This window comes from Marmota monax, unplaced genomic scaffold (assembly GCF_021218885.2).
Source record: "Marmota monax isolate L192 unplaced genomic scaffold, Marmota_monax_Labrador192_F-V1.1 WCK01_AAM20220418_F8-fsc00044, whole genome shotgun sequence".
NCBI lineage: Eukaryota > Metazoa > Chordata > Mammalia > Rodentia > Sciuridae > Marmota > Marmota monax.
The window spans coordinates 2809545-2821863 of NW_026695198.1; the positions used below are offsets into that span (position 1 = coordinate 2809545).

At 35.7% G+C, this 12319-nt stretch overlaps 1 protein-coding gene across 1 annotated transcript in view; it reads left to right on the forward strand.

Moving 5' to 3' along the window:
* Window positions 1-12319, forward strand: part of Ube2v2 (ubiquitin conjugating enzyme E2 V2) — a 31803-nt gene that overhangs the window by 262 nt on the left and 19222 nt on the right. The gene's annotated exons all lie outside the window — the stretch shown is intronic.

The following is a 12319-nucleotide window of genomic DNA, read 5'->3' on the forward strand; positions in this document are numbered from 1 at the left end:
TGGGACCGACGCGGATGCCAAGGGCCCGGGTCGGCCGTCGGGGGTGGCGGGTCGTGCTCGTGCGTCCGTCGCGCGCTTGTCCGGTGGCGGGGTGGCCCCCGCCCTGGCGCAGAATCAGGGCCCTGCGGGGTGATGATTGAAGGCGCTGGGGGAAGAGAGGAGGCGAGGCCCAAGGTGGGCGGGTGTCAACCTTGGTCACCGTAGGCGGGTGGCGTTGAGAGACATCCTGGGTCGAGTTGGGAGGTCCGGTTCTCCAAGACTCTCCTTGACGTGGGTGGAGGAGAGGACGATGGCTCTTCAGAATGAGGAGAGAGGATTCTTCTTACCTCACTGAATACATACTATCCTTTTTAAAATTTTTCATTTCAGTGAAAAGCTGCAGTGCAAACAAAACCAGACCAAGATGAAACATAATTGAACAAGTGGTTTCTTAGATAAGCTTTGCAACTTCTCTCTAGTACTGAATACAATGTTTGGTTTCTCAGGAATGCAGACTTTGAAATTAAGTGTTAACATGGAGGCTTTAAATATTTGACTGTTTCAAAAATAATTAATTACAAGTGTTAGGTGTTACTGTTTAAAAGTGAAAGCGCATATGACCTATTTGCTATTCTTTATCCAAACTAGATTATAGAACTGTGATTTAATATTTCATGCCATCATTGCATAATAAAAAGAAATTTCAAATCTGTGTGCTAAAATGAAAGGATTTGAATGTGTGTCGTGATTGATACTTTTAGGGTATTACCTCAGTACATTCTGTGTTGGTTAAATCATCTTTATTATGTGTAGGTGTCATTGATGATAAAATCTAGCAATTTTAGCCTTGGAAAAATATTTCAATATTCTTGGTGTCAGTACTAACCAGCAAAGGAAGGAATATTTATTTATTTATTTATTTTGGTACTGGGTAGTGAACTCAGGAACACTTAACCACTGAGCCACATCCCTAGCCCTGTTTTGTATTACTTAGAGACAGGGTCTCACTGAGTTGCTTAGTGCCTGCTGAGGCTGGCTTTGAGCCTGCAATCCTACTCTCTCAGCCTCCCAGGCCCCACACTGGCCAGGAAAGATTATTTTAAAAGTGAAGGTTTTTTTTTTTTTTTTTTTTCTTTCCCCTTTTAATATATTTTTTTAGTTGTAGATGGATACAATACCTTTTTTTTTTTTTTTAATTTTATTTTTATGTGGTGCTAGGAATCAAACCCAGTGCCTTCCACATGTGAGGCAAGCACTCTACCACTGAGCTACAACCCCAGCCCTAAAAGTGAAGTTTTAGCGTTACAGTTTTTGTTTTTGCTAGTTGATATCCATTTGCTTGTGAATGGGGCCTTATCCTTTTCAGACTTGTGTTTGGTACCTATAGTTAAAAGTATACTTGAAAATTAAATAATAAGATGATACATTTAATTGGATAGTTTTCATCCTCCCTCCCCCAACACTAGACATGAGAGAATGTTAAAATAATTTGAAAAAGAGGAGACATTAGATGATACTAGGGCCACATACTTTTTATTAACAACTTTTAGTTTTTATAGGAAGTTGAATATACACTATAAACAAGTTGCTGATAGTTTATTAGGGTGTTTGTTGCACATTAGAATCCTGTTTATATTTCAACATTCTGTTACAGTTTCACTGTTTTTAGATATAAGAAATTTGGAACCTTGGAATAATTAAGAAAATATACTTTAGGCAGTTGAGTTTTCATAAACCATTGAAATTCACTTTGAAACTTGTTAGTGTGGATATGGCTCAGTTGAAGAGTGTTTCCCTAGCATATGCAAGGCCTTGGGTTTGATTCCCCCTAGTACTGCAACAACAAAATGCCATGCTTAGTTTCATATTGTTTTATTTACCTATTTTTGTGCTTTAGATAATTGATGGTATTGTCAAATTGGGAGGGGATTGAGTCAAGAAGAAGCTTTACACTATGTTTTGAAATGAATTATTTTTGAATTACACTATTAGTTATATTTTTGTTTGCTTTTTGGTAGCATGAGAGGGAAACAGTACTTACACAAGTAAATATAAATAAATGTTATATGAAATTTAAACTGAAATTTGATGTTGAAATTTAAAATTAGATGAGCTGGATGGATAATATGTTTTTTTCTTTAAGCCAAAATATCTTAATACAAATAGTTATTTATTTATTTATTTTTTGTTTGTTTGTTTTTTTGTGGACCTGGAGATTGAACCCAGGGCCTTGTGTATGTGAGGCAAGTACTCTACCAACTGAGCTATATCCCCAGCCCAAAATAGTTGTTTAATAGGCTAAAAAAGAAAAAAAAAAGGTGCAGTATATATGATTTTATATGTATATGTGCAACATGTATATGAATATTTGTTTATTTTTTTATATACATACTTAAGAATATTTTGGGGGGCTGGGATTGTGGCTCAGTGGTAGAGCGCTCGCCTACCATGCATGAGACACTGGGTTCAATCCTCAGCACCACATAAATGTAAAATAAAGATATTGTGTCCACCTAAAACTAAAAAATAATATTAAAAAAAATTCTCCAGTTCAATATTATAAAAAAAAAAAAAAAGAATATTTTTGGTACTGGGGATTGAACATAGGGGCACTTTACCATTGATCTACTTCCCAGCCCTTCCCCCTTTATTGTTACTATTTTCTATTTTGAGATGGTCTTACTAAATTGCTGAGGCTTGCCTTGAACCTATAATCCTGCTTCCTCAGCCTCCTGAGTTCATGGGAATACTGCTGTACCTGGCCAGAGCTAGTTTCTTGATTTTAGATTCTTTAATACTACTGTATCACACTGTATTCTTTTTTTTTTTTGGGGGGGGGGGGGACTGGGGATTGAACTCAGGCACTCAACCACTGAGCCACATCCCCAACCCTATTTGTATTTTATTTAGAGACAGAGTTTCACTGAGTTGCTAAATACCTCGCCATTGCTGAGGCTGGCTTTGAACTTGTGATCCTCCTGTCTCAGCCTCTGGAGCCACTGGGATTACAGGCATGCGCCACCACGTGCCTCTTCATCATATCATATTTTATGTATGCTTCGGTTGCTTTTATTTTGTGGAAACCCAGTTGTGTTATTTCACAGATAAATGCCATTAACGATAAAGGCAAAACACGTTAGAGAGAGACTAAAAAGGCATTATAGGTAATTAAGAGTCCATGTTGTTTTATCAAGTGAAAGGTTGTATTGCAAAGAATAAAATATTTAGACAAAGCGATGTTAGTGGCTAAATATTGTTCCACATTAAAACAAATTTGTGAGCACAAATTTGGTTTTATAGGCAAATGACATATGAATTGTTATAAATTTATGATTGTCTCTCAGGTTGTTTTGGGTGGAGTAGAGGAAGGGAATATACTGGTAATGCTACAAACAATTAATAGAACTGCATTTAACCTGATGTGTTAAATTTAAAATATTTACAGTATTGTAATTTATTATTTCTAAAGTGACCCTTATTTATTTTTAAACATTTTTTCAAAGTCATAGCCAGGTTTTGTTTAGGTAGGTAGATACATTCTCTTGGGATTGTTGGAATCAGTGCCTTAAAAATTCCCTATACTGGGCTAGGGTTGTGGCTCAGTGGTAAAGTTCTCGCCTAGCATGCACAAGGCACTGGGTTCAATCCTCAGCACCACATAAATGTTAAACAAAGATATTATGTCCACCTAAAACTTAAGAATAAATATTAAAAAAAAAATTTCCCTATATTGGTTACCTAGAGATGTCATGGGAGAAAAATGTCTCTGAAGGAGGATTTGAGGAGTATCTGAAGAGTTAGGGGAACTTGACTCAGAACCAATGAGATTCTTGGCATATGTGACAGATTAGAATTTCAGCACAGGCCAGTCAAAGTCATAGACAGGTTTATTTAGAAAAGTAGATACATGTTCAGGAAGAATGGGGCAATCTCAAGAGAGCTATGTCTTTGGGGTGAAGCAAGGAATATATATGAATGCAGGTAATCTTCAGGGGGAAAGACATCCCTAAAATGGCTCTTTAGAACTTAAAAAAAATCTTTAAAAATTCTTTAAAAAATATTAATTTTTTTAAAACACATTCTCCTTTCTTTTTCTCTTGTGGTGCTTGGGCTCAAACCTGGGGCCTTGTGCATGTTGGGCAAATGCTGTACTGCTGAGCTACATTTCTAGCCCCCTTTTTAAACATTTAACTCTGTTATCATTTCTTCTTTTTTCTACCTTTCTGTTCTTATTCTTACCTACTTTTCCGGATAGAGTACTTCTGGACAAGACTATATATTTGATAGATAGAAAGAACTTGGTTCCAAAAATGTTGGTACTGGGAAGATTGGGTAATGCCTGTGTAACCGGCTCATCTTCTCCAGGGATTTTGAAGTTATGAAAATTTAGAGTCTTATGGAAAAGAGCCAGTCTCCTTTGGCCCTTGACCACACCTTTGAGTGATTGTCATAAGGAAGCTGAAAATTCTGGTAGATGGAGCTGTAATGGATATTGAGTTTGGTTTCAGGAAGTTACTTTTTTTTTTTTTTTTAAAGCTTTCCTAAGATACTCATGTACAGTACAGTTGTCTCTTTAAAGTGCACAATTTAGTGGGTTTTGCTATATTCACAGAGGCATGCTGTAGTTATCTTAGAACATTTTCATTTTCTCAGAAAGAAACCCTTGGGCTGGAGACATAGCTCAGTTGGTAGAGTGCTTACTTCGCATGCACATCCCCAGAACCAAAAAAAAAGGAAAGAAACCCTTTTGTTTCACTAATGTGTGCCCTAAAGCCATTTATTAACCCCTACCAACTACCTGTGTACTTCTGTCTTGGTATATATGCCTATTCTATACTTTAATATGAATGCAATTATATTGTTGTATGTGGTTATTTGTGTCTAATTTGTGTAATGTTTTTAAGGGTTATCCATGTTGTAGATGTATCTATACTTTATATCCATTTTTGTGGCTGAAAACTATCCTACTGTATGGATGTGCTGCGTTGCCTTTAACTGTTTGTTTGTTCATGCACATTTGGTTTGTTATCTGTTGGAAATGGACTGTTATAGACATTCAGGTTTTTGTATGGACATTTTTTTTGGGGGGGGGTAGATACCTAGGAGTGGAATTGGTGAGTAGTAAGGTGACTTTAACTATTAGGGGAACTGCCATATTTTTCCCAAAGTAATAATTTTACATTTGTACCAGCATTATATGAGAATACATCTTCACCAGTACTTCCTTGACTATGATTATAGTCATCATGAGATGTGACGGATATCTCATGATTTTGTCTTGCATTTCACTGATGACTAGTGATATTGAATATTGCTTCATGTGCTTAGTAGCTGTTTGCCTATCTTCTTTGGAGAAATGTCTTTGTAGATCCTTTGTACATTTTTAAATTGGGCTTTTTTTAAAAAATTGTTTATTTATAGAGGTTCTTTATAGATACAAGTCCCTAATCAGATATATGGCTTGCAGGTGTTTTCTTCTGTCAGTTGTCTTTACTTTTTGTTTGGTACCAGGGGTTAAACTCAGTGGTACTTAACCACTGAGCCACATCCCCAGCCATTTTTTGTATTTTATTTAGAGACAGGGTAGTTACTTATTTAGTGCCTCGACATTGCTGAGGCTGGCTTTGAACTTTTGATCCTCCTGCTTCAGCCTGCTGAGCTGCTGGGATTATAGGCATGGGCCACCATGCCCAGCATCTTCTTGATGGTATCCTTTGAAACCTAAAAGTTTTAAATTTTGTTGAACACCAATTTATCGGTTTTTCTATTTTATTAAAATGCAGAGTATGGCTTTTTTTTTTTTTTTTTTTTTTTTTGATTAGCTGCTGCTTTGTACTCTTGAATTCTATTGATTGTCATGTGATGAGGCAGGAGTCACATCTTAAAAGGTGTGAGGTTTATCCCCACGTTACAAGTTATGTAGGTAGATATTAGGCATACTGCAAAGTTTATTCTTCGGAAATACTGTAATTATGCAATGTAGTGACTGGAATATTATTGAAAAGTACAAGCAGTGCATAGTCTAGTGTTACCTGCTACTGAAATTACCAGTTGTGGTTTACTAAATTGTAATGATGAGTGGCTATTTCCTCAGAGGAAATACTTAAGTTATTGAAAAGTCTTTAATTTTTGAAAAAGAATGTTAGGTAACTGTTGAGTTCTCCCTGGATCTGTCTGTCTAGATAGCTGAGATATCTATAGTGTAACTAGCAGAGCCTACAACAACTTACTGCATTATATTTGAATGAGTCCCCTTCCATAGCTGGGGATTGAACACAGGGCTTTGTGCATGGGAGGCAAACACTCTACCAACTCAGTCCCCTATGGTGCAATTTCTATGTAAGTGACTTAAGAATGGCAAAGTACAATCTGTTTTCCCCTTTGCACATCATAATATTTCACTAAATTTTCATTTTTAATTTACTTTTATGAATTGAAATAGTACTAACAATAATTTATTGTTTATTTCCTCCTATTAGTGTCAAGTGAATAGGCTTCTGAATGAAATATCCACATAGTTGCAGGTTTTTGTGCAGGTGGCTGGTGGGTGGGAAATGGTGCTTAGGTTGTAACCTAAAGAGTAACAGTAGCATGGTTCATATTCTTTTATACAATGCATGTTCCCCATGACAAGATTGAGTTACTTTGTAGATGATCTAATCCTAAAGTTTTTCTATTTGTATTTGAAGGTATAGAACAAATACATCAAATCCACAAAGTTTCATTTGAATTTTGTTTTTTTTTTCCAGATATATTTTTCTATTTTTACCCTATTTCATCAACTCTAAGACCCATTTTAATTTCTGAAATGGGTATTTCAGAAATTTATGTTTTAATTGGTAGTGTTTTTTCCCTTTCTTTCTTTGTTTTTGGGTATCAGGGATTGAACTCAGGGGTACTTGACCACTGAGCCACATCCCCAGCCCATTTTTGCATTTTTATTTAGAGAAAGGGTCTCACTGAGTTGCTTAGTGCTTTGCTATCGCTGAGGCTGACTTTGAACTCACAATTCTCCTGTCTCAGCCTGCTGAGCCACTGGGATTATAGGCGTGTGCCACTGTATCGGCTCTGTGTTTTTTTTTTTTTTTTTATTTCTTAAAGTAATGGTTCATCATATAGTTGATGCCATTTTAGATTTAGTAAAAAATTTTTTGGGGGGAGTGGGTGGGTGGGCAATACTGGAATTGAAACCAGGTGGACTGCACCATTGAGCTACATCCCCAGCCTTTTTAAAAATTTTTTTGAGACAGGGTCTCCTTAAATTGCCTAGACTAGTCTTGAACTTATGATCTTGCCTTGGTCTCCTGAATCACTGCAGTTACAAACATGTGCCATCATACCTGGCAAAAGACTGTATTTAAAAATACATTAAGAAGCACTCATTGAGGTGAACATGTTCTAGATTCTGTACTGGTTTCTACAATAATGTTAACATGTTCTTATTTATTAACTGAATACAAAGCAACTGTTATAAATTAAAACTTAAATGTATTCTAGTGAAATACGTTTTTAATCTTGTGCAGTTTTTTTGGAAATATTTATTTTAGAGAGCTAGATTTCTGTTTCTGGTAAGCTTTCATTTCAGCAAAATGATATTACCTGTTTTTTTTTTTTCTGTTAATTACGTAAATAATATTTTAGGTTTGGCATGGTGGCGCATGGGTGTAATCCCAGCAGTTCAGGAGGCTTAGAAAGGAGGATCCCTAGTTCAAAGCCAGCCTCAGCAATTTATTGAGGTCCTGCTTCTAAAATACCACAAAGGGCTGGAGATGTGGCTCAGTGGTTGAGTGCCCCTGGGTTCAATTCCCAGTACTCCCCCCCCCCCAAAAAAAAAAATTAATATTAAACCAATATTTATATATATTCATGATGTCTCAGTGATGGCTGCAATTCAGTTCTAAAAATGTTTTTTTCTTTTTTTACTTTGTAAATATATTTTATTTAAACAGCCTGAGTTTTTGAAACTGGGACCAGTCTCCTACTCTCCCCAAATTTCAATTCTTTATAGTCCTAACCATAGGAAAAAACAGAAAAACTAAAAATAAACAATTAATTATTCTTACGAATTTATATAATCATAAGGTAGCAAGTTCCTTTTTACTACTTATTATGTACTAGGTAAACTGTGCGCAATATATACACACACTCATATATATAAAATCACAATTAAACCTCATGATACTCCTCTTAAAGAAAATATACTAGATGGGCTGGGGTTGTGGCTCAGCGGTAGAGGGCTCGCTTAGCATATTTGAGGCCCTGGGTTCGATCCTCAGCACCACATAAAAATAAATAAAATAAAACTATATATAAAAAAGAAAATATACTACATAGTTTCTCATTTAGCTTTTTAAAAAATATTATTTTAGTTGTATATGGGCATCATATCTTTATTTCTTTTTATGTGGTGCTGAGGGTCGAACCCAGAGCCTCACTCATGTAAGGCAAGTGCGCTGCCACTAGTTACAACCCAGCCCATTCATTTAGCTTTGACTTGCTTTTTAGCTGGGGAAACTATCTGAGGATTAAGCTTAGGAAAAAAAGCCACCCATGCTAGCTAACCTGTCCTTCATAAATTAATCCTCAACTGAGTGGTCACCGCCTACTTGCATTCACAATTATTACAGACACAGTGTAAAAGGACCAGATAATGATAAATTTCTTCATTTACCACATGAATTGATAGACATCACACAATAGTTCAATCCCTTGGCCTTTACAATAGTTATCTATCCTGGACTTATACTGAATGAGTTTTCTGATAATACATGGTTATAAATCTTAATATGAAAAAGAAGGCTTAGGTAAACAGAGTGTTTTGGGAAATTCTGCAAGAGCATTAGGACAACTATGAAAATAAACATGCAGATTTCAACATACTGATCATCTCACATACTTATCCCATTTTTCCCCTGAAGCAATAGCAGCTGTAATCTACTTGTTAAGCAAAAATTCTGGACACAATATACTATTAATATGCGAAGTTGATTATTGCCACCTTATGTATACATACCGAACAAATAAAGACTTTAAATATTTATTTTTATTAGTACATATAGTACATATAGCTATACATAATAGGTTCATTTGACATAATCATATACACATGGAATATAATTTGCTTCATTTTGGTACCCTGTTCAGTTCAAAAGGTTTTTTAAAAATGTAAATAGTATTGTTAATTGTGGGGTTGTAACTGATGTTTTTGAAACAGCCACTTGGGGTTAGCATTATGGAACAGGGTTTTTTTTAATAGTAAAGAATGGTGATGGGAATTAATGATTTAGATTCTATTTCTTGTATTACTAAATGTTCAGAACTGATAGGATGCCAGGTCTACCAAGCTAGGAATTCCACCTATATAGTGCTTGGAAATAAGCAAGTACATGCAGTCCAGAATAGAAGGCAGAGAAAAATGATCATACAGAATAATATCATTTACTCTTGGGAACACTTTGCTTTTGTTAGAGCTCTAAAATATTCTAAATATCTTTATGGGGAAAAGAGACCCAGTCAGTTTATATTTATCATCTTATTTTTAGTGCCTTAAAATAAATTTTATTGTGTATAGTTAAGTATTCATATGATGTCATTTTACACATTTATACACAGATACAGACATGTATAAATTGCACTGTAATGAAACAAATCAACATACTCATCATCTCACATATTTACCCCATTTTTCCTCTGAAGCAAGAGCAGCTGTAATCTACTTGTTAAGCAAAAATTCTGAACACAATATGCTATTAAGCATGATCCTCATGTTGTATTAAATCTGTAGACTTCTTATGCTACGTATCTGCTGCTTTGTTTCTGTTGACCTTCATCTCCTCATTTTTTCCCCCTCAAGCACCGTTTCATTCTTTGTATATTTGACTTTTTATGTGTTGCTGTTAAGTCTTTTTTATTTTTAAAAATTTTCATTAGAGCTTTATGGTTATACATGGTAGTTAGGTGGGTCTGTTTTTTTCACTTACAGTTGATATAATTCACATACTTTAAAATAACTTTATAATGTTTTAAATGATGTGACATAATTTGCCTAAATGTATATGGCAATTGTTCTTTAAGAAGTTTTTATACTGCCAAACATTTTTGTTTAGTTGATTTTCTACACTCTTCATCTCTTTTAGGTGTTTATTGCTATGAAGCAAATCATCTCAAAACGTAGTGGCTTCAAACAATAATGATTTTTATTTTTCATGACATAGGAGTTGACAGCTTGGTGTTCAGTACATGGTAGTTTTGCTGCTAGATGTATTTGGAGAAGCTGCTGTGGCTTCTTCAGATGGCTGGTTTGGTGTTCCTCACATCCTTATAAGTGTCAGGGTGGTCAGGAATCTTATATGATGATTAGTTTCCAAGAAGCAAGCAGAAGCTACCAGGCCTCTTAAAAGGACTTAGCATTACTTCTATTACATTCTGTTGATCAAAATAAGTGGGAAAGTCAGCCCAGCTTCAAGGGGAGCAGAGACAGGCTCCGTCTTGTTGAGAGGAGAAAGGGATGGGGCCTGGGTCTGGGCCTGGAGGGTAGGAAAAATGATGTACCATGGTTCTAGATGTTGTTAATACCTGTGTTTTGTTCTTGAGGGTAAGTTTTACAAGCAGGATTTTAAGTCATAGCATATAAATGTTCAAAATTCTTGTTATTTTTTTGTTAAATTAACTTCTTAAGCAAGATTTGCAGTCACTAATATATTTTCCCACAGTTTTATCTTATTGGGAATTTTTCTTCCAATAATAATAACCTCATTTTAATTTTAGTTTGCATGTATTTGTTTAGATCTGTGTGTATGTATATTACATGTATTCATTTTACTACTTCTTCAGTGGAACTGTATATTGATATTTAAGGTGTTTTTTTTTCTGAGACAGAAAAAAATCTTGCTATGTTGCCCAGGCTGGCCTTGATCTCCTGGGTTCAAGGGATCCCCCTGCCTCAGCCCTCTGAGGAGCTGGGACTATTTTACGCAGCAGTATTCAAAGGTTTTAATAGTTTAAAAATCACCTTGAGGGGCTGGGATTGTGGCTCAGTGGCAGAGTGCTTGCCTTGCACGTAGGAGGCACTGGGTTCGATCCTCAGTACTACATAAAAATAAATAAATGAAGGTATTGTGTCCAAGTACAACTTGTGTGTGTGTGTATATATATATATATATATATACATATATATACACACATATATATATACATATATATACACACATATATATACATATATATACACACACACATATATATATATATATATACATATATATATATATATATATGTATATATACACACACACACACACATACATATACATATATTTATTGAGCCCAGAGGCACTTTACCACTGAGCTCCATCCCCAGCCCTTTTTATTCTTTATTTTGAGACAAGGTCTCACTGAGTTGCCCGGGCTGGTCTTCTAACTTCTGATCCTCCTGCTTGGGTCATTGGGATTCCAAGTGTGTACCACTGTGCCTGGCTCAATTTGAAAATTTTATACCTTATACTAATTACTTTTACCCTTTTGCCTTGAAATTTTTTTTTTTTTTAACTTCTTAGGATAGGATCACATCTGATTTTCTGAAACAGTGTTACAAATGAAACCAGAGAAGGTTAAATAGGGAGGAAAATCAGACTTTCCCTCTCTGTGGAGGGAAACCAATTTTTAATCTGTAATATATAATAATTCTTGACTTTGTGATTGAGAGTTACTATATGCAGAAGTGTTTTTTTTTTTTTGTGAGATGGTGGTGGTGGTGGGTCCTTGCTGTTGCCCAGTCTGGCCTCTAACTCCTCAGCTCAAGCCAACCTTCTGCCTCATTCTTCCGCCTCATTTTTCCAAGTAGCTGGTTCTACAAATTCACAACACTGTGCCCTGCTAAGACTCACAAATTTTTAGGAAGTGAAACAGTATAAATTGCACAACTCTTGAAATGGATTTAATGTTTGATTCAGAAGGCATTTCAGACACTGTATAGATAGTTTGTTTCAAAATCAATTTATGAGCCAGATATAGTAGTCACCTGTAATTCCAGCAATTGGAGAGGCTGAGACAGGAGGATTGCAGGTTTGAGGCCTATCTGGGCATTGTAGTGAGAGCTTGTCTCAAAAAAAATAAAAAGGGTTGGGGATATAGCTCATTGGTAGAACACCTCTGGGTTCAATCCCCAGTACCACCAAAAAAAAAAAAAAAAAAAAAAAAACTCCGATAGCTTGTTTTCATAAAGTGCAAGAATCTTACATTTGAAAGGGGCTTTAGAGATACTGTGGGTCAGCAGCGGTTCTGGGGGGCGATAGAGATGTGGCAAGATTTCTCCTTTCCACAGCCTTATCTCAGTCTAGTA